The sequence below is a fragment of the Myodes glareolus genome, chromosome 1 (assembly GCF_982192425.1).
Source record: "Myodes glareolus chromosome 1, mMyoGla1.1, whole genome shotgun sequence".
Lineage (NCBI taxonomy): Eukaryota > Metazoa > Chordata > Mammalia > Rodentia > Cricetidae > Myodes > Myodes glareolus.
Genome location: NC_142026.1, coordinates 8901956 through 8923184, shown reverse-complemented (window position 1 = coordinate 8923184; position 21229 = coordinate 8901956). Strand labels below are relative to the sequence as shown.

General features: G+C 40.0%; 1 protein-coding gene across 2 annotated transcripts in view; it reads right to left on the bottom strand.

The window, feature by feature from the left end:
* Positions 1-20034, bottom strand: part of Map2 (microtubule associated protein 2) — a 269527-nt gene extending 249493 nt beyond the window's left edge. Inside the window, exon 1 of one of the 2 annotated variants that reach the window (XM_085698855.2) lies at positions 19852-20034. The gene's annotated coding sequence lies outside the window, so the exon portion shown is untranslated. The remainder of the gene's footprint in view (positions 1-19851) is intronic. The other variant, XM_085698845.2, reaches the window with a different exon arrangement.
* Positions 20035-21229: the final 1195 nt, after the last annotated feature.

The following is a 21229-nucleotide window of genomic DNA, read 5'->3' as shown; positions in this document are numbered from 1 at the left end:
AGCTTTCTTCATTCACAGTTTTCTTGGCAGAAATGTGGGAATCATAAATAAGTGAGAACAAAATGTTATAATAGATATATAATATACATATTATAAACAAATAAAACTATACCTTCACATGTGACACATTATCTACTTGGAAATTTAGATTATCTTATTTTTAAAAAATAAGCATCTAAAACTTAACCATTTTATAAAACGTGCATGGCCCACATACAATAATTTTGAGTGCTAATAATAATGTAATAAAATATTTTAAAATTTATCATGATTAAACACTTATTGAGTAGAGTGTAACAACTTATAAAAAAGATCAGAAGTTGGTAATTGTTTGACAAAACTTCTCCTGGAAATACTCAACATACACATCTACTTACCCTAGATAGGGCATCCATGACAGACCATTTGGTTTATTGAGTTACTTACAGGAGAAACTGTAAGGGTGAGGGATGACTTAGAGAAGCAGAAATGTCTCAAAGACAGCACCAAGGCCCACCCCAGCATGGGTGACAGCTCACATGGCTGGGAAAGCTGGAGCACCCTGCACAGTCTCTATGCAGTTCAACAGGCTGAAAAACGCCCTTTCTAAATAACTCTGGTCTTAATCTCTCCCAAGCAACATAGCTGGCTTCTGCTTCTTCTAGACAGGTGATCTGGTCTCAGAGAGTCCTCTTTGTAGCTTGGCTGGCCTGAGTCCTCCTTGCACAGCTTGCCTGTTAGTCTGAAAAAGATTCTCAGCTTTTGTTTCTTTCTCTGAAAGAGAGGGCCCTAGACAATCTTGTCAGTGATAGGGGCTTCCTGAAGCTACTTTGAGTTGATTAGTTTCCTGCTCAGAAAACTTTTCTGCAAGATGGAATGATTCAATGTCAGAGGAAACTGGTACACAATATTCTATACCAAAGTAGACACATGCCTCTGTATGCATGCTATACATGACAGTCCCAAGTACACGGAAAAGTTAACAATAATATAAAGTTTTGTGAATCACTTATTGTATGTTAATAAGAGAGAGGCTGTGTTATTTCCTAAGTGTTGAGATTCTCTAATTGGACTCAAAACTCTATAAATGCTAAGCCTGTCATTTTCTGTGGAGCAGAGAAAGTATTTTAATCATGATTCCTCTCAGTCCCTGAGAACATATAAATCTTTTCTCTAAAAAAGAACTCAAATTAAACTTCCAGATACTTCATTTATAAAGCAATGTATACAAGTTTTGCTTTTGTAAACACACACACACACACACACACACACACACACACACACACACACACACCAGTCAAGTTATTCAAAGTAGTATTGACATGAATACATATACATCTTAATTATATGTGGCTGTGGACTTAATAGATCAAGAATGTAGTCTTATCAGTGACAAATATAACAGAGCAGCAGTGTGGGCTCCTAGAAACGACAGTGGAAAGTAAATCTGGAGGAATGTGAAGTCATCCCCAAGCAGGTCCTCACTCTAAGTTGCAGTTGCACCTCTGCAATCTTGGAAATACAAAGACACTTGATAGATATTCAATGATGAATCTTCAAGATAGTTGTGCAAAATCTTAAATGTCTTATGTCATGGTAAAAATAAAATGGCACCATTCCCCTAGGGGAAGCAGTGGGCAGAGGGCAATGAGGGGCAGTGGGTCCCAGGCAGGGAGCCGTGTGGTAGGTTAGATACCTCAGCAAGTCAGCTGGTCCCATGAGGAGCTGCGGTGGGTGAGAAACAGAGACAGATAGGCATGGCATGCAGAGAAAGTTGGTATTTATTTAGTGGGTTATAGAGGGGAAAGCGGGGAGGGGAGAAGGGGGAAGAGCAGAAAGAGATTGAGAGAGAGAGAAAGAGAAAGAGAGAGAGAGAGAGAGAGGAGGAGAAGAAGGAGGAGGGGGAAGAGGAGAGGAGAAGAGAAGCTACCCCTTCAGAGAGAGATGGAATAGAAGGAGCTCAGGCTGGAAGCTGAAGGAAGAGCCACTTGCCTCAGTGGATGGGGAGGGAGTGGGAGCGGCTTGTCTCTTAAAGGGACAAGACAGACCATTACATTTTAACTATTAAATTTTATTCACCTTACGGAGAAACTCTGTCTTGAAAAACAAAACAAAAAAATTAATAACCTAATGAGTAACAGAATAAAAGCAAGTTATTTCGTTTTTTTCAATACATTTCTTTGACAACATAAAATTAACATGCATCTCTTCCTGTAGTTAGCATTTCTATGGTATAAATACTTAACTCTCCAAATATTCCTCAAAAACACAAGGTATCATCATCAGCTGTAACTACCATGATATATAGACTAGATGGATCAAATTTATTCCATACACATAACTTCAATCTTATATCCTCTGGTACCATCTCCTCGCCAGCACTCCAATCACTACATTTTCTGTATTTACATTCCACTACATTCCCTTCTGTCTTCCCTCCCATTTTCTCTCCTTCCTCTCCTCTTTTCTCTCTTTCCTCTTTTCTCATGATCTTACATGGAAATGGCCTGCCTGCAAGGTTGTAGGATGACCTTGAATTCTGGATCCTCCTGGTTCCTGTTAGCTGAGATTGCAGGTTTATGACAACATGCTCAGATTTATGAGGTGCTGGGGCTTGATGCCAGGGCTTTATGCATGGTAGGTAAATGCTCCACCACCTGGTCTACATTGCCTGCAGTCTCCTATTGCAATGACATTGATTCTTTTACGTTCTGCATCTGAATGAAATTGCATAATACCTGTCCTTCTGAGACTGGCATTTTTTAACTCTAAAATGAAATCCTAAGAGCCATTACAGACTTTTCCAAAAGAACTTTTTTGAAGAAAAAAAAAAGCTTCTGTAAGGTAAAGAACACAGTATATAAGATGAAATGGCAGCCTTCAGAATTGAAAAATATCTTCACCAACTCCCCATCTGACAGAGGGCTGATCTCTAAAACATAAAGAACTCAAAAAACTAGACATCAAAATAATCCCATTTAAAAATGGGGTTTAGAGCTAAACAGAATTCCCACAGATTAATCTCAAATGGCAGAAAAACATTTTAAAAATTGCTCAATATCCTTAGTCATCAGAAAAATGCAGATCAAAAAGATTCTGAGATACCATCTTACACCTGTTAGAATGGCTAAGATCAAAAACACTGATGGCAGCTTATGTTGCAGAGGATATGGAGAAAGGGGAACACTCCTCCACTGCTAGTGGGAGTGCAAACTTATACCCACTTTGGAAATCAATGTATGGCAGTGTCTCAGAAAATTAGGAATCAATCTACTTCAAGACACAGCATATTCACTACTCTTGGATATAAATCCAAAGAAGGATGCTCAATCATACCACAAGGACACTTACTCAGCTATGTCCATAGCAACATTATTCATAGTAATCAGAACCTGGAAGCAACCTAGATGCCCCTCAACCAAGGACTGAATAGAGAAAATGTGGTACATTTACACAATGAAGTACTACTCAGTGGCAAATAACAAAATATCATGAAGTTTGCAGGCAAATTGATCATATTAGAAAAAAAATCATCCTGAATGAGTTAACTCAAACCCAGAAAGGCAAACAGGATTTGTACTCACTCATAAGTAGAATAAAACAAAAGATAACCAGGCCATAATCCACAGCCCCAGAAAAGTCAGGGAACAAGGAGGACCCTAAGAGGGTCACATGGATCGCCCTAGGAAAGGGAAATAGATAAGAACTTCTGGGTAAACTGGGGATGAGGAATAGAGGGGAGGGAATGTGGAATGAGAACATGAAGGAAAAATGATCAAGTTGGGGGAAGGATGGAGAGAAAGAGAAATGAGAGAGATATCTTGATAGAGAGAGCCATTACTTCAAGTACTGGTAGATTCTTCAATATGGTGAGCATCTAGTTGCTTTTGTGTCAGCTGTTTCAAAGCCTGAGGTTTTCTTTTATCAGAGGCCACTGTTTAACCCATATTGGTTTTTCAGTTAACCATTTTAAAGGCAGAGCTATTAGTACCTCTGAAGCTTTGTCACTTGCTTTGTGTTTTTGTACAGCCTGAATGACTGGTGACTTTAGTCTATAATATCTTCTAATATCTTCCCCCAAAACATAAGCTTTAGGGGCTGCAGCGATGCTATTCTGGGTATTCCATTGCTGCAATAGGTCATGACCCCACAAATTCACTGCAATATTAGCTATAAATGGCCTCAGTTTTCTTCTCTACCCTTCTGGCCCAATGTTTTCAACCCATCTCGTGCTTTGCTTCACTTGAGGTAGGGTTCCAATTCCATTGAAGAGGCGAATTCGGATGCCAAGATTCTGGAGTAATGATACTTATATCCACATCCGTGTCTAGTAAACCTTTAATAAAAATGTAATAAACACTCTTAGCTTTGGAACCTTTTTCAATTCTATTATTGGATTATATTATGAAGTTACATAACACAAGTATCACTAATTTTCAATATCATTTCAGTGTTAAATACATCATGCTTTGATATGTGTACACTTAGATTTTGTGCAGGCAATATATAATGAGATATTTAACTCCCAGGAGTCATGGTTCAGGTTAAGTATTCACTGCCTCCTGAGGACATTGACACAAGAAGCAGCATGAGAAAAAGCTGTCTTGGCTCTGCTAAAGCTAGTAGCTCTTTGCTGAGAAGAAGTACTTTCCAGATGTGTCTAGATTAACCCAAAGCTCTGAGCTGAGTTATGAGTGTGGACTCCCCATATAGCTATGCCATCGTCTCTTCAATTATGAGAATCTCAGAGAAAGATAAATGTCATTGTAGGTTTTTTTTCAGTTATGTTTTCAGAAAAATACTAAATAAAATCATTGTGGCTAACTCCATGATAAACCATATTTTCATCATAGAAAACAAAGTCCTGATTATTTAATTTGTTACAAAATCCCTGGTGGCAGTAGTTTTATAGTTTTGAAGTATTTGATGATATGGGAAAGAGCCCCGTATCATATAACCTATTTTTTAAACCTTAAAATAATTAATCAACAGAACAATGAAAGTTAAATATGTAGGTGCCATTATTTACTTATTTACAGATACAATCCACATATCTTCTCTGCCCGTCTCTGTCTCTGCCTCCCTCCCTCAGACACCCCTCTCTCTCATAAAAATGCTTTAAAACCTTTCCTTCTAACATCTGATTTACTTTGTATATTTTTCTATAATACCATGGACACAAGTCTATAGTTGTCCATGGACAATGATGCTTTTTATTCAAATCAGTGCTGATCATGCCTTTGACCATCCCTCAACATGTTGTCTAAGTTTCACTGTGTTTTAAAATACAACTTGCTGTACTTTCTTCTTTGACTCTAAACCATAAGAATAATTGTGAAAAACACCAAACTCATACATAGATACTGACAAAGTAGAATAGGCTGCTGACAACCTGATTACCAGGGACTCTATAATTTATCCTTTTCTTTCATGACATTATTTTTTCCTATGTTCCCTAACCTTTAAAGAATTTTGTCATTTACCCTGTCACACTCCTTGATCCCTTGATTACTTGTGTATAAGAATCATTACCAATTCACATATAATTGATATCAGGATCTTTCAGGTAATCATCATGGGATGCTCTCTCTTGTCTCACAGTTGACTCTTTTCTAAAAGCGTCAAATGACCTCGCTATTAATTTAATGGGACAATTAAAAGTAAAGTACAAGGAAAGTACTCTTTAAAAGTACAATGAAAGAATTAAGAAATCATAAAAATGAATAGCAATTAGTTCTTTTATTTTTTATTTTTATTTTTAAGGCTTTTGAAAAAAACAGTGTGCATTATGCATGCATGTGGAACAACCCCAATAAGGGTGAATATTATTCAATTACATCATTCCACGTGACTTCTACCTTTATTGACTTCCCCAGGTCTATCTTTCTCCATGCCAGCTCTGTCAATATCTCATACCTGCATTTTTTCATACTGATCTTTTCTAAATTACTTGTGAAAATGTTTGTAACCATACTTCTAAAAGAGCCCTTAGGCTCCTACTTTTAATAGGCTTGTGTCTCTAAATCACAGTATAGAAATTCTGGACCTACCACTGTTTCTTCTCAGATTTCTCTTGCCAGTTCAAGACATCATCATACCACACTCACAGTTGTCAATCCTGGGTCACCAGCTCTGATAATGTCATAAAATCAAAGATTCTACATACAGTCAGTGTGTGAGGATCTACAAACCTGAAACTACACACCCTTGGCTTCCTGCACCAGTCATGCCATGTAGTATGCTCTGCTTTCAATATTGTCCTACCTAGGTTCTTGTCCAAGTTCAGCCTCATTGGGTTCCACATCATGTGCAATTTCCTTCTTGAAGCCTTTCACTCCTGCACATGGTGATGAATTTCACTTCTGAATTTACATACTGCACAATTTATATCAACATTCAGAATATTATTAATATTCATTTTGCTTTCTACATTACTAGCATCAACAGGAGAAGAATGGTTTGTATATTTAATATTCTCTGACACGAATAGGACTGTATACATCAATGGAAGTTCATTGTTTTCTTGTTTTATTTTTAGTTTCTGTCACCAATCCTTTTACATAACGTTTTACTTTTTATTTGATGTTTAGTAATAGTTAAGTATTAAACAACCCATAGCTGAATGTAATCCTATGAACATTATTCATAATTTAGCATGCATTGGAATTATTTGTCCATTTGTTATTACTATGTGAACATTTGAATAACTGCAGCTGTTAGATATTGATGGATAAAGCTAATAATTTTGTACTGAAGTGATTCATTTTATAAAGTAAGCCTCAAAATAATGGAAGTAGAGGAAAGAAGCTCAAATAAAAATCAAGAGTAGTTTTATATTTCTTTGTAAAATAAAAAATGATGATTTACCAAAATTGATTTTCCTTTGATGAAATACAGTCACATCCTCTTTTCATCATGACTAATGACACCTTTAAACCTTTCCTTATAATGTCTTTGTGCCTTTGCTACAATATTATGGTCACAGCCTCTTGTTTTATACCTCTCCAGTTGTCCCTAGGCAATGATATTTTCAGTTCAAATCAAATCTGAATATGCCTATGGCCATTGGTCTATATTTTGTCTATGCTTTGAAAATGCCTCGTAGAAATAATTATGCAATGAGTAAATATTTTATTTCCTAATAAAGAAAAGCTGAGAGAATAAAACAGCTTCAAATCATGACAAAAGTATTTAAGTGATAAAATATCAAGCACTATGTTTAATGATAAGTCCAGAAGAAGATTACATCACACGTGCAAGTAACTAAAAAATGCACCCAATCCTTTACTGCAAGGGATATATGCACAGAAAGTACACTGATTATTCACTGACAGATCATCATGGAAGAGTGTAGTGAGGGGCTGCGGGCAGGCCTGCTTTTCATACTGCCCAGCTCCCACACGGCTAGCTTAGCCCCAGAAATAATAACACATAAGTTGTATTCATTTAAATACTGCCTGGCCCATTATCTCTAGAGAGTTAGTTACTGGCTAACTCTCACATCTTGATTAACCCATTTCTAATAATCTGTATAGCACCACGAGGTGTGGCTTACCGGGAAAGATTCAGCATGTCTGACCTGGTGGCTGGTTCCACGGTGTCTGCCCCATTGCCCTCTTCCCAGCATTCTATTCTGTTTACTCCGCCTACCTAATTTTCTGTCCTATCAAAGGGCCAAGGCAGTCTCTTTATTGACCAATGAAAATAACACAATAGACAGATAATCCTCCTCCATCAGAAGAGACCAGGTCACTGGAATTCTTGGGAGGTTTTCACCACTGCCTCTAAGAAGCAGGATATACTCCCCAGCTAGTTGTACCCCTCTGTGCCCTGCAGCTTGTTCCTCGACACATGACAGTTTATGATTGAGGCTGTTATGGAAAGATACTCAAGGAATATTGTTATGTTGAGAATGGAATTGGGTTTTTTTGGTCTATGTTTCGCAAATATGGATCTGTAATGTTTTGCTTAGATTTCTTTGAAAATTTTAATGTGGGTACAAAAAAGGCTGTTAGGAGGTTTAAATTAAGTATGCATGTAATCCTCTAACAAAAAAAGAATGTAATTTCATTGTATTTGTTTATATGATGTTAGATCAAATTATTATTCCAATCCTTACCACTAGCTTTTAATTTTCGAAATTGTTTCTCTCTTGTGATTTAACACATTAGTGAATAAGATACAGATCTTTCTAAAGGGATTTAGAACATATAATTAATCTCTGAAAGCTGTGAAGGATTTTCAAAAATAATCTGGTTTTACAACCTCAAAAACTTGATTGCTGCAAGTAAAATACCAGTCAAACTGTGATCCAGGCTAGTCAGGAGGTCTGGCATCTGCCTCCTGCTGTACTCTCCTGTTTTATTAGATTCCCCAGGTTCATCAGACTCTGATGTAATTGATCTTATTTATGTTTCTCAGTTATGCAAGGTCTCTGCTTGCCTTAAGGTCCCTCCCTCTACTTCAACACTCACACACTTCTATAGCTTTATGTTTATTACTCTTTCCTACAAAGGCAGTGCATCCCACTGGAACCAAACTCGATGTTTTTGTTATAGATCCCTTGTATCATCTATGTGTATCTGAAGTATTCGCTCATTTTTGTTTTCCTTGCTAACTTCTGTGCCCTGCTGATAAAACATATTGGTTCTTTGAACGTAGAAATTTGCATGGCTTCTCCCGGAATTCTTCATACTCAGAAAAGTACCCACTTTACCTTCAGGACCTGAAACCTTCATTTATTAAATAAATATACTGATGCACTTTAAGCAACATTTGGGCCATGCCAGCTTTAGGTGGCAAGGAAACAGTGAGTCCTTCTCAGGGAAGAGAATCATGTACAGAAATATACTCAATCTTAACTCTTGACAGACAATTTTTAAATTTCAGATTATCAAAATAGGTCAATTCCAACAAGAAAAAGAGAGAATAATTTATGTAACAAGAGCTGCATCCCCATGCTTTGCTTGCTGGTGTGTAGTTAAGACTGTTTTCCCACGTAAATGGCTTTAAACAAAGAAACCTCTGAGAAAACCATGCACAGAACTTGCTATCCAAGTGTAGGTCAAATCCTGTAAGGAATATATGCAAGCCACCTTCTCGGTAACAAAGTGGGCACTCCAACTCCAATGGTCAATTAAATATGTTCATCTGGAGAAGCAGGACACACAGCAAGGCACTCTCTAACAGAAGATGATGTTAGAATCCGTTCATTCCCCAGAGAGTGCTGGAGTTTCGGTTTGCAGCAGGAGAGAATATGTTTCTCTTTAAATATTTAAGCATGGTTTCTGCTTGATTTCCTTCCTCCAAGATGCTTGTCATGCCTTTCAAGTATTTGTCTACTGAAGATTCTACAATGCCTAAGCAGCGTGGGTGCAGGTGGAGTGCTACTGAACACAGTAACCACGGCAACACCTAATTCTCATTTAATTTGCCACTTCCTTAGAAAAAAGCAAAAACACAAGAAGGATGGAGCACTGTAGGCAGAGAAACAGGAAGGGAAGTAGGAGTGGGAAGGTAAGTGGGAACCAGGCACAGACAGCGGCCTACAGGTTTTCTAGTTCACTTCCTTTAACTAAAAATGCCAAGCCTGGGGGAGACACAGAAACTATTTTTGAGAAAAAATTTATGGTGCTATATATCAGAAAAAAAAATCAACCTAGCTATTTTTAATGGACTCTCTTTATGCAGAGTACCAAGTTTAAACACAAACCCAGTCAACCTCAAGGCTTCAGTGACAATGATTCAAGGTCAGAGCTAAACTCCTTGGCTATCCAAGTCCCCTAGGTCTTGGCACTCCTCCCTAGAGTTGAAGCTTCTCTCCTATGAGATCCAAACCACAGGAATGGCCCTGGAGCAGGAGCTATAAGTGTTTCCTGGACCAGATTTAGTTTCTGGGCTTCAGCAGAGAAGCTGGCACACAGCTAGTTGGAAGGGCCCTAAATTCCGAGTCCCTCCCACTTTTATTATCCACGTGAAAGCCAACTGAGTCACAAGATTGGGCAGGTACAGCTGCCACTTTCCTCTACCCTTAGCTCAGAAAACAGAAATATAAGGCAGCCTAGGAACACAGAGCCAGGGTGAGCTGTGCCTCCAATGGCACCCCTAAGACACATGGGTCCAAACTACAGAATCCCAAACCTGCTTCCCAGCCAACTACCTTAGGAACGTCCCTCATTGGCTGCCTGCCTCAGTTGGCTTACTGATACATCTTATCTCCACTGAATACCTTTATATTAGCATATAGTCAGTAAAATCTTAACACTTGAAGCTCCTTTAGTAGCAGAACATGGGGCACAGAAAAAACACTTAAATAATATACAAGTTTTATTTGTCAACTCAAATACCTTATTTTTAAACAGGATCTCATGTAAGCCACGCTGGTCTCAACTAGCTATGTTGCAAAAGTTGATCTGAACCTCTGATTCCCTGTATTCACTCTCAGAGCCCTAGGATTACAGACATGCACCACCCCACCATCTTCATGCTATGCTGGCAATCTACTGCAGGGCTTCATGTGTGGTAGGCAAACACTTTACCAACTGAACTACAGTTCTAGCCTAGATTCAAGAATCTAGACTATTAAATGTAATGATATGATTCATTTCTGGGCACATACGCACACACTCCTTTAGAGCCAGTAAGTTCTCAGGGGTTAGGGGTTACAAAGCACTGTGCAGTTATTTAAAGTATAGACACATTAGGAAGAAAGAGGCGAAGATTGTATTTCAAATCCAAGTAACTCAATTTCAGTGATACTTTCTTTTACAATAAAGAACTTTAGAGCCCCTAAGTCCCCATGATGCTCTCTGTAAAGTACACATGAGTCTCTAAAATCAGAAAGCACAGAGATGTACAAAGCTGTCACTGCTTTCAATTTGGGTACCAACTTTAGTCATTCAGCGTTTTCCCACTCAAAGAGGAAAATGAATCAGTGACACACAAACAAACAACAAACTCCCAAGTGTCACCAAAGGCCACTCTGTCCTCTGCTGCATCATACACTTTATGAACAAAGCCATTTGTCTGTTGCATTCTCCAGGGAATAATGACAAAGGGGGGAAATCCTATATTGTATTCAGTAATGTTTTTACTGTTTTAAAGATTAAATAACAATGATTAAATTACAGATAAAAGGCTGTAGATAAGTAGCCAACCGTATTTTTAATTCATATGTTTTATTTTCATAAAGTATTTACAATTTTTCATATAAATTGGGTTGAATACTACATTTCTCATATGGAACGTTGTAGAATGTTTTTAAGTTAAATAGAAATTCAATGGGCTGAATAAAAATTGATCTCAACTATAAAAAACTATTGTGTGCACGCATGCTTGCATGTGTGGGTATGTGCATGTGTGTGTGTGTGTGTGTGCACATGTATGTAACTATCTTATAGGATAATCACACATTCACATACCACCAACTTCATTTTATTCCTCTGTGAAACACAAAATGACAGAGTAAGTGGGCTAATAAGTTGTTATAGGTACTATAATAAAAAAAACTGTAAGTTAAAGATAGAAATGTTTGTTCAAACAATAAGAAGTACATGTTGTAAATGAACTGTCTTGCTGTACCACAGGGCAGTTTTTCCTGATTGAATCCTTAAAACATTTTCTGCCTATTTTACACAGTGAGTTGTAAGGATATAGTGTCTCCTATCCACCAAAATATGTAGGTGAAGTAATATGATGTAGGCTTCATACATACATTTTCATACATAATATTTTCATCCTGCCAGAGAGAATACATGGAAAACAACTAAATTGTGAATTTTAGAGATAAGATACACAAATGCAGCAATAAAACACCAAAGCTAGTGTCTCAGTTAAGGTTTTTTTTTATTGTTGTGAAGAGACACCATGACCACAGCAACTCATATAAATGGAAAAATTTCATTGAAATGGCTTGATTACAGTTCCAGAGGTTCAGTCCATTATCATCATGGCGGGAAGCATGGCAGCATGCAGGCAGATGTGGTGTTATAGCAGAGACCCCCTACATGTTGACTCAGAGGCAACAGGACACCAACTGACTGTCACACTGAGTAAAAAGAGACCCCAAAGCCCCATAGTGACACACTTCCTCCAACAAGACTATACCTCCTAATAGTGCCACTCCCTATGGGAGCCATTTTCTTCAAACCACCACAGCTGGGCATTATTTAGCTGTCCTTCTCTCCTGGAAATGATGCCATAGCGCTTTCCAGCCCAGAGTGTCAGATCCTTTCTCCTACCAACCCACATCATCATCACAGAGCTCCAGCATCTCCAGTCTATCACAGTGGGTCTGTTTACAGTAGGAAAATGAATGGTTACAGTTGTGGCAGTGCCCTGAACATCTTCAATAACAATGAGCATGGAATGCAAAGCCTTCATGCTAACCCAATTATTCTGCCTCAAATAACCCATATGTATGCTTACTTATAAGCCTTCTTTAAACTTAAAGATCTATATAGTTAAGGAATGAGATGGTTGATATTTCAAGCACTGTGTAGTGCTTTTCAGGTAGATTCTAGATTGGCTACTGATAATGCTATATAGAGAATTAAAATTAGGAATGTTTTACTTAATCTTAAACTTAGTTCAACATGTATTGATTGATCCACCGTTTTTGGTGTGGATTCATCTAACATGAAAGCAATAGACTGCTAGTAGTCGCTATTCAATTTAACCTAAAATAACAGGAAGAACAACCAAACTGTTTTATTTGGTGTTAGGTAATTCAAATAACTTTTTTTTTTAAAAAAATAATTTGATTAGCCAAAATTCTCACTTTGAAGTGATTAAAAATGGAAATGTACCATTGTTGCCTGAAAAATGTTTACATAATTTAAAGAAAAGTGACAAGAAAATAATTGCCACAAGTAACTCTCCATGAAATAGAGTCTGGGGGCTAGGAGGATACTCACTTTGTAAAATGTTTGCTAAGCATGAGGACCTAAGTTTGGAGTGTAGAGACCTGGGGGTAAGGAATGGAGAGAGATGGATGCCTGGAGCTCACTAGGAGCCAACCAGTGAGCTCATGGCTCGAGGAGCAAGCCTCGGCCCCCCACATTCCCCCAACATTGTAGAAAGCAGCTAAGGAAGACAGCTAGTGCCATCCAGATGCTGTGAAACAATCCTTTTTTGTACTATGAACATGGATTACTCTCATTTGCTAATAAAAAGCTGACTGGCCAATAGCTGGACAGGAAGAGACTGGGGGCAAAATCCGGATTGGGAGAATTCTGGAAAGAGGAAGGGCAGAGTCAGAGAGTTGTAAGCAAATGCAGAGAAGCAAGATGAGAATGTTGTACTGAGAAAAGGTACCAGGTCATGTGGCTAAACATAGATAAGAACTATGGGTTAATTTCAATATAAGAGTTAGTTAGTAACAAGCCTGAGCTATCCGCTGAACATTTATAATTAACATAAGTCTCTGTGTGATAATTTGGGAGGCAGCTGCCAGGTATTTGGGAATAGGCGGTTAGGACAGGAAATGTCCATTTACATCCTCTGGCCTCATCATGCACTGGACTAGTATAGATATAAATCAATGGGGAGATACAAAGCAGCAACTTCCTGATTTGGAATGTGTTATTGAGGAAGGATGCTTCATGATGGAAGAGCTGCGGACAAGGAAAAGACTGCCTCGGAGATAGAAAAAGGGAAAGCGAAAGATAGGACCAAAATAGGGGCAAGTGTTAAGGAGGAGAAGTTAGATTAATGCTGCATGCGGAATAGAAATAGAAGCGTAACGGAGAATAACTATATCCAAAACAGCAGCCTGTATTTTCATATCACTAAGGATCAATGATGTTTTCATTGTCTATTTATTACAAATTGAAAGTACTGAGCGAAGGGGAGGTAGGAAAGCAGGGATACAGGAAAGAAGAAAAGAAGATTTAAAAAAAGTCCAGCTATGCATTTGTAAACTGGTATGTAAATATGTAAACTCACGAGTTTACAAATGGCCAAGATACAATTAAAGAAATGTTCAACATCCTTAGCCATCAGGAAAATACAAATCAAAATCACTCTGAGATTTCATCTTACACCTGTCAGAATGGTTAGGATCAATAACGCAAGTGACAGTTCATTCTGGTGAGAATCTGGAATAAGAGGAACACTCCTCCATTGATGGTGGCAGTGCAAACTTGTACAGTCACTATGGAAATCAATACGATGGTTCCTCAGAAAGTTGGAAATTGATCTACTTCAAGATTCAGCTATATAAATGTACATTTACACAATGGAGTATTGCTTGTATTTTTTTTAATGGCATCATGAAATTTGCAGTCAAGTGCGTGCACTAGAAAAAAAAAAAAAACCTGAAAGAGGTAACCCAGACCCAGAAATAAAATATACTTAGTATGCATTCACTTTTAAGTAGATCTTTGCTATTAAGTAAATGATAACCAAACTACAAATCCATAGACTCGGGATTTAGATAAAGACAGCGGAGCCCGTTGCTGAGGATAAGATCCACACAATGCATCAAATATGGAGAAATGAACCTGGTGCCTACATGGAGCGTTCACCCCTAAATTCTAGTCTCTTAGGTGTGGGAAGGTACTCTGCAGACTACCAAAAGAGAATCATGGACATAAACCCAGTCATAAAGCTTCTCACCTAAAATCTGCCCTGCCTGCAAAGAATGTGTGAGAGTAGCTAACCAATGTCTGATTTCATTTAAGAATTACCCCCATGAGAAGGAATCGGTCCTGAAGCTGCTTGGGTAACCAAGAATCAGAGACTAGATGGCCTAGAGACCTAGGGTAAAACCAAACACTAGTCTTAAAAATATACCTAAAAAGTATCAATAAAATGACTCCTAATGATATTCTGCTATACTCATAACCAGTGCCGTATCCAGTCATGATCAGAGAGGCTTCCTGCAGTAGTCAGTGGGAACAGATGCAGAAACCCACAGTCAGATATTATTCCAAGAGAGTCTACATGGGAGTTCTCCATCAAATTCCTCGGCTCGGAGCTCAGGGAATTCATGAAACAGAAAGACTAAAAGAGCCAGTGGGAACAGAGAACACCAGGATTACAAGGTCCTCTGAATTAACTAAACAAGGTGCATATGAGCTCACAGAGACAGAAGCAGCAAGCACGGGCCCTGCGTGGGTCTGCACCAGGTCCTCTGTGCATATATTATAGCTATTGTCTTAGTATTTTCATGAGACTGCCTCTCGTGAGAATGAGTTTCCTACTCTTGTGCCTGCTCTCGGGACTCTTCTCCTCCTGTTGGATTGCCATATTCAACTTTGAAATGAAATTTTTGCTCCATCTTATTTTATTTTGTCACATTTGGTTGTCATCTCTTAGAAACCTATCCTTCCCTAATGAGAGACAGAAAGAGTGTGGATCCGGTGGAGAAGGGAGGTGGGGAGGAACGAAGAGGAGCAGAGGAAGGGGAAACTATGATTGGGACATAGTGTATGAGAAAAGAATCTATTTTTGATACAAGAAAAAATGAAAAATAAAAATAAATGAGTTTAGTTAGGTATCATAGTACATTTCCTGCCATTCAGAACAAGAAGAATCTGAGGAAAGAGGGTAGAACTCAAATGAAATCTGAGTTTGCTTTAGGAATTCTGGCCTATTTATGCTATATGGAGTTTCGCAGTCTCAAAGTAAGTAAAAAACAAATGAATAAATAAAATAGTTGCTCTTAAAATCTCATTAGCATCTCAAAAATCAGATAGACTATATAGATAGATGGAAAGATATATAGATGGATAGATAGATAGATAGATAGATAGATAGATAGATGGATGGATGGATGGATGGATGGATGGATGGATGGATGGATAGATAGATAGATAGATAGATAGATAGATAGATAGATAGATAGATAGATAGATAGATGGATGGATGGATAGGTAGATAGATAGATGGATAGATAGATAGATAGATAGATAGATAGATAGATAGATAGATGGATGGATGGATGGATGGATGGATGGATGGATGGATGGATGGATGGATAGATAGATAGATAGATAGATAGATAGATGGATAGGTAGATAGATAGATGGATAGATAGATAGATAGATAGAATTTGTCCCTTCTGTTATATTTTATAACAGAAAACAATGCTTAAAACATTTTCCCTTGTGTACAATATAAACTTAACAACAGAGTGAGAGAGGATTCTGTTCTTTCTTCTGTTTGAATTGCCAAACAATTCCCCTAAAATGTGGAAGCTAAATATATCACAGCTGAGTACGTCACCACAAAAAGGAAAGTTCATCTTTTGGAGAGGAATGGTCAAAGTTCAAAGGTTAGATTCAAAATGTTTCCATAAAGTCCACTAATTGGGCTCACATTGTTTTGAACTTTTTAATTCACTACAGACCTGCTCTCAATAAGTATCCTGTATAATTTTAACAAGGAAGTACCCAGAGTTTTAAGCTCAAAGTAATGTTGTGGGAGGATAAGGGACACAGCATTGCACTGAGGTAGAAAAGCAAAACAGATTTCTTCCACCTCCACCCACGGCCATAAGCCTGCATCTGCACCCTACATGGACAAACACTAGCAGCTGAGAATTTTCCTTTATCCCTTTCTCTTCCTCTGCCCTACCAGGCACTCAGACTTCTCCATAAACCCTCTCCCTTGCTTTCAGTCTTTAGGTCGACCATCTTCCTTGGCAGTTCCACATTTGCTTTAGGTGCTTGGAAATTCCTGGTGCGAATCATTCTCTGAGGATATCAGAAATTGATAAGGACTCATACACTTCAGCTAATAACATGAGTGGAAGAGCTTATTAACATCTGTAACCCATTGAGGTCAGACACACATGATCCTAAGCGCCTGCGTTCAGTTAGTGACTTACCTAAGAGAGCAAGCCTAGCATTGAGGGGTAATACTGATCAGACACGACTTTATCTCTGGTTCTTTACTTTAATCTGCTAAGAGGAAGTCAAGCACTGAAAAGAACATAACTGTCAGAGTCCCTCTAGGATCCCCCGTCAACTTCCTCTGCTCTGTCTCCACAGAGGGGTACCCTTGCTCTCATTTGTACATTTAGACAAATGGATGCAATATCTACTTGATTGCCAGAGTACAAAAGTGTTCTCTCCTCTGTCATCTGACAGTGAAATTCAACAAATATATGTGTGTCATAAGGAAATACTAAAAATCTACAAAACAAACATTTTTTTCCCTTCATGACATTTAGAAAATGTGTAAAATGGTTTAAACCAGGGATTGGGGGAGGCATGGACTGAAATTGTTCCTTCAGTCCTGCTACATTCTGTGCCAAGTTTCATTTCTGACTCTGTATTTCTGGCCAGAATCAAGATCCCTGAAAAGAAATACATAAAAGAGAAAAATATGCCTTTAACCTTAGCAGAGCCATGTTGGCAGCAGCGGCTGTGGGAAGAACAGGGTTTCTGACCTGGGATGGGCGTGTTGCTGGTGCTTGCTCTCCACTGAGAGGATGTCAGCTCCCTCAATGAGACTGAAGCACCTACTAGCATGAGGTCATGGCTGTGCCAGTTTCACTGGGTCGGGCTCACACATTCCATCTCCCTCCTCCCTGAGAAGGTGCTGCAAATGAGAGAGAGAGAGAGAGACAGAGAGAGACAGAGAGAGACAGAGAGAGACAGAGAGAGACAGAGAGAGACAGAGGAGAGACCGAGACAGAGAGACACACACTGTTGTGGAGTAAACACATCCTAACTCAAAATGCCTGGAAATGCTGGTTCCACCTGTAGCAGTCTAGACAAAAGTAGGAGCAAGGAAAAGGACAAGAATGGTCAGCAAGAAAAAGCTTGTTTGGTTATTGGGGAAGGGGAGGGAGTTAAGACACAAGAAAAACAATGAAAATAAAAATTAATGTCACTAAAATATTAGGTTTTCAGAAAGGGAAGACAAATGGTTAAATTGTCTAGATGTCTTCATACATATATGTAATTTCTCACATATGAGGTTAAAAACTCTGGAAATTAAATAAAGTTATAACAAATTGAAATATGATAGAATAAAGCTAAGTAAACCACAGATAAATGGCCTGTACCAAATAGAAAATAACTGGTCTGATAATATCAAAATCACGAATGCAGATGTCAGGCTATGAAAATCAGATAAGAATCACAGGGAAATTAATGTTAGGACATATACACATGGCACTGAGCATTCAATATTTTCCTATTGAAATAAAAACAGACCTTCCCCTATCCTAGAAGGGGGAGGGGGCCCTTGTGTGCATGGGGAAAATGCTGGAAATGATTTGCAAATCTTAAATGATTCTTACCAGAAATGACGGACACTAGGTTCAGCTAAAGGAGTGTTTTTCTCACTCAGACTGTAATGTTCCTCAAGGGTAGAAAATCAAAAGCGGTTTAAGGCGTCATTGTTTATTCAATCCATTTTGGGCTGCCAAAAATATCATAAGGGACCAGAGCGGAATGAAAGGGTGACAGCTGTCAGCTCTCACACTGGGCTGGTACCTGCAGCTCACACAGGGACCTTTTGCATAACGCGGCTCACATAAAAGGCTTTGTTCTCCATCGCCTCACTGTGGCCGCCAGCCTCAACTTCAGTTTGCAGTCATTTCTTCTCACCAATCATTTTAAAGACATTCATCTTTAATAGGTAAGTTGGCTCTTAGGTAATATTCCATTTATTTTTCTGTATTACAGCCGAAACTATGTACCACCCAATGATAGGCATTTGGGTTGTTCTTTTAAAACATAAATTTCATTCAGAGCATAATCCTCAAACCGTAGAAAATGAATTTAAAAGATGTGCCTTTTGGCTATGCACACCATTTTGTAGCATGTGTGCAGTGTGTGTGTGTGTGTGTGTGTGTGTGTGTGTGTGTGCATCCTGACAAAAGCTTCACACCCAGTTTCAAAAGGCCTGTGTCCTGGTTGCCTTACTCTCGGAGCTTACAACAGAGGGTAAACAGTAATTATCTCAAGCCAGCTTGTTGCTAACCAAACCTTTTTATCTACTGACAAAATCCAGAATCCCCGATGCCAGGAGGAAAAACACCAATTTCCAGTTTTCTAGGACTGTGCTTCTGACAACAGCAGCTCACTCTCCCCTCCCCCTCCTCACACACCCAAACACACACCTCCCCACTCCTGGTTCCTGGGCACTCTCTGCCATTAAATTTCCATCCTGGAACAAAGGCGAGGCTAGGGAAGGCAGTCATTACTCCAGCCCCCCACTTGCAAAGGAAAGCTTCAGAATTAAGTAATGAATAGAAGAGGAGATGCAGCTGGGTACCCACCCCTCTCCTTTAGGAAGAAAGGGCTATGCTGAAATCCAAGCTCAGCCAGGCTTGTACCTTTGGGCCCCGCCCTCTATACAACCAAGGAACAGTTTTTCATTTTCCTAAAATTATCAAAATACACCAATTTTCTTCTTCCTGTTGTCTCTGGAGAAATGATTTGAAATTGGCTGGATTCCCCTCACACTTCCTCAATGTGCAGAGCTCTGAGACTGTGGGCACACTGAGGCAGACACAAAATAATAATAATAATAATAATAATAATAATAACAATAATACAATAAATAAAAGAAATAAATCCTCTACTTTTAATTCCTTTCCTCGAGATCTTTCTATAGCTCGGGCCATGTTAACTCTCAAAACATGTACCCCAACCTGAACCGAAGTTTCCCGTGGTTTTAAAGTGGTACCTAACGAGGTCATTGGCTCATCTACAAATCGAGAGCTTAGGTACCGAGCCGGGTCCCTTGCCCCGAGTGACACCTGGACAGCGCCAACCTGCACGGGCTCTCTCCCATAGCACAGAGGACGAGACTAGCCGGTCGGGTCGGGTTCCTACTTTCCGGGCTGCGGCTCCTCTCGGCGGAGCCGGAGGAGGAAGGACCGGCGCTGAGCGAGGCGGGACGATGTCTTACCTGGGCGCGGAAAGTGGACGCACCCGCGGTCGCGGCTGACTCGGAGAGCTAGAGCTCCTCCGTGGGAGGAGCCGGAGAGGCCGGACGACGGGAGAAGCGAGGAGAGGACGGAGAGGAGAGAGAAAGAGGCCGGAGGGAAGCCGAAGGAGAGAGGATGCTGCCGCTGCAGCAGCCGCAGAGAGCCCGCGCAGCCGAGCGCCGCCCCGTGCTCGCCCCAGCCGGGCTCCGCGGCCGCCCCGCCCCGCCTGTTCCCGCCCCGCTCAGGGCCCGCCCGGCTCCGCCACCGTTCGCGCAGCGCTTCGGCCACCGCCGCAGTACCGGGGAGGGGGAGCGCAGGGCCCCGCCTACTACCGCAGCCAGCCGACCGCCTGGCTCGGACTGCAAGGTTTGGAGCCCCAGAGCCCCGCCCAGCCAAGGCCAAGGGCAGCAGGGCCGCAGGGACCCAGGCTCCTGATTTCCCATTAGGTCCTGCCTTGCAGAACTGTCCCTCTAGGCTTGCAAAGTGAGCAGCAGAGACAAGCAGGCCTCCTTAAGGACGACCTTGGGAAGTTAGCGACCTTCTTTTCTTTGGGTGAGCCGCACGTCTCAGAGGGCCCTCTTTCTTATCTTTGCATCATGGCTGAGGCAGGTTTGGTGGACACTTTGACAGAAAAAGCTCACTGATCTCGCTTGCTCAAGTCCAGCAACAGGTGCATCTGGAAAGTCCCCCAAAGAAGGACTTGGGATAGAGAACATCTCTGTCGGGATGGAAGGCTGGAGGGCAGTGTGTAGAGAATTCTATACCCAGTTCTGTCACTAATCAGATGCTCTTATTGAGTCAACTAATGTTTATGGAGAGCTACTATGTGTCAGCCACTATTCAAAGCTTTGTGGAAACGTGAAACTCAAATGTTATCTCCCCCCTCCCAATCCAGTTCAATCTATGGTGCGGTAATTACACCAAGTGAAAGTGAAAACTGTCGGCACCATCTCTCTCAAACACATACAAGGATGACTGGGTCCTCAGAAAAACGGTTAGCCCTGAGATGATAGGATTAAAATACAATCGTCTGTAGGGGCTGGAGAGATGACCTAGTGGTTATGAGCACTTACTGCTCGGTCTTCCAGAGAACCTGGGCTGGGTTCCCAGCACCCACATCAGATAGCTCACAATCGCCTGTCGCTGCCGTTGCGGGCGTGGGGGGGGGGGGATCTGACATCCCCGACCTCCATGGACATATGAACACACACAAACTTAAAAAAAAAATAAATCAAAATGTTCAAAAACATCTCTTAAATACATTTGAAAAGGAAATGTCCAAGAAAGCAGCAGAAAGTATGCAGTTAAAATAATTTCACCCATCTCCATCAGGCACCTAGAGAACTTAAAGGTTAACCC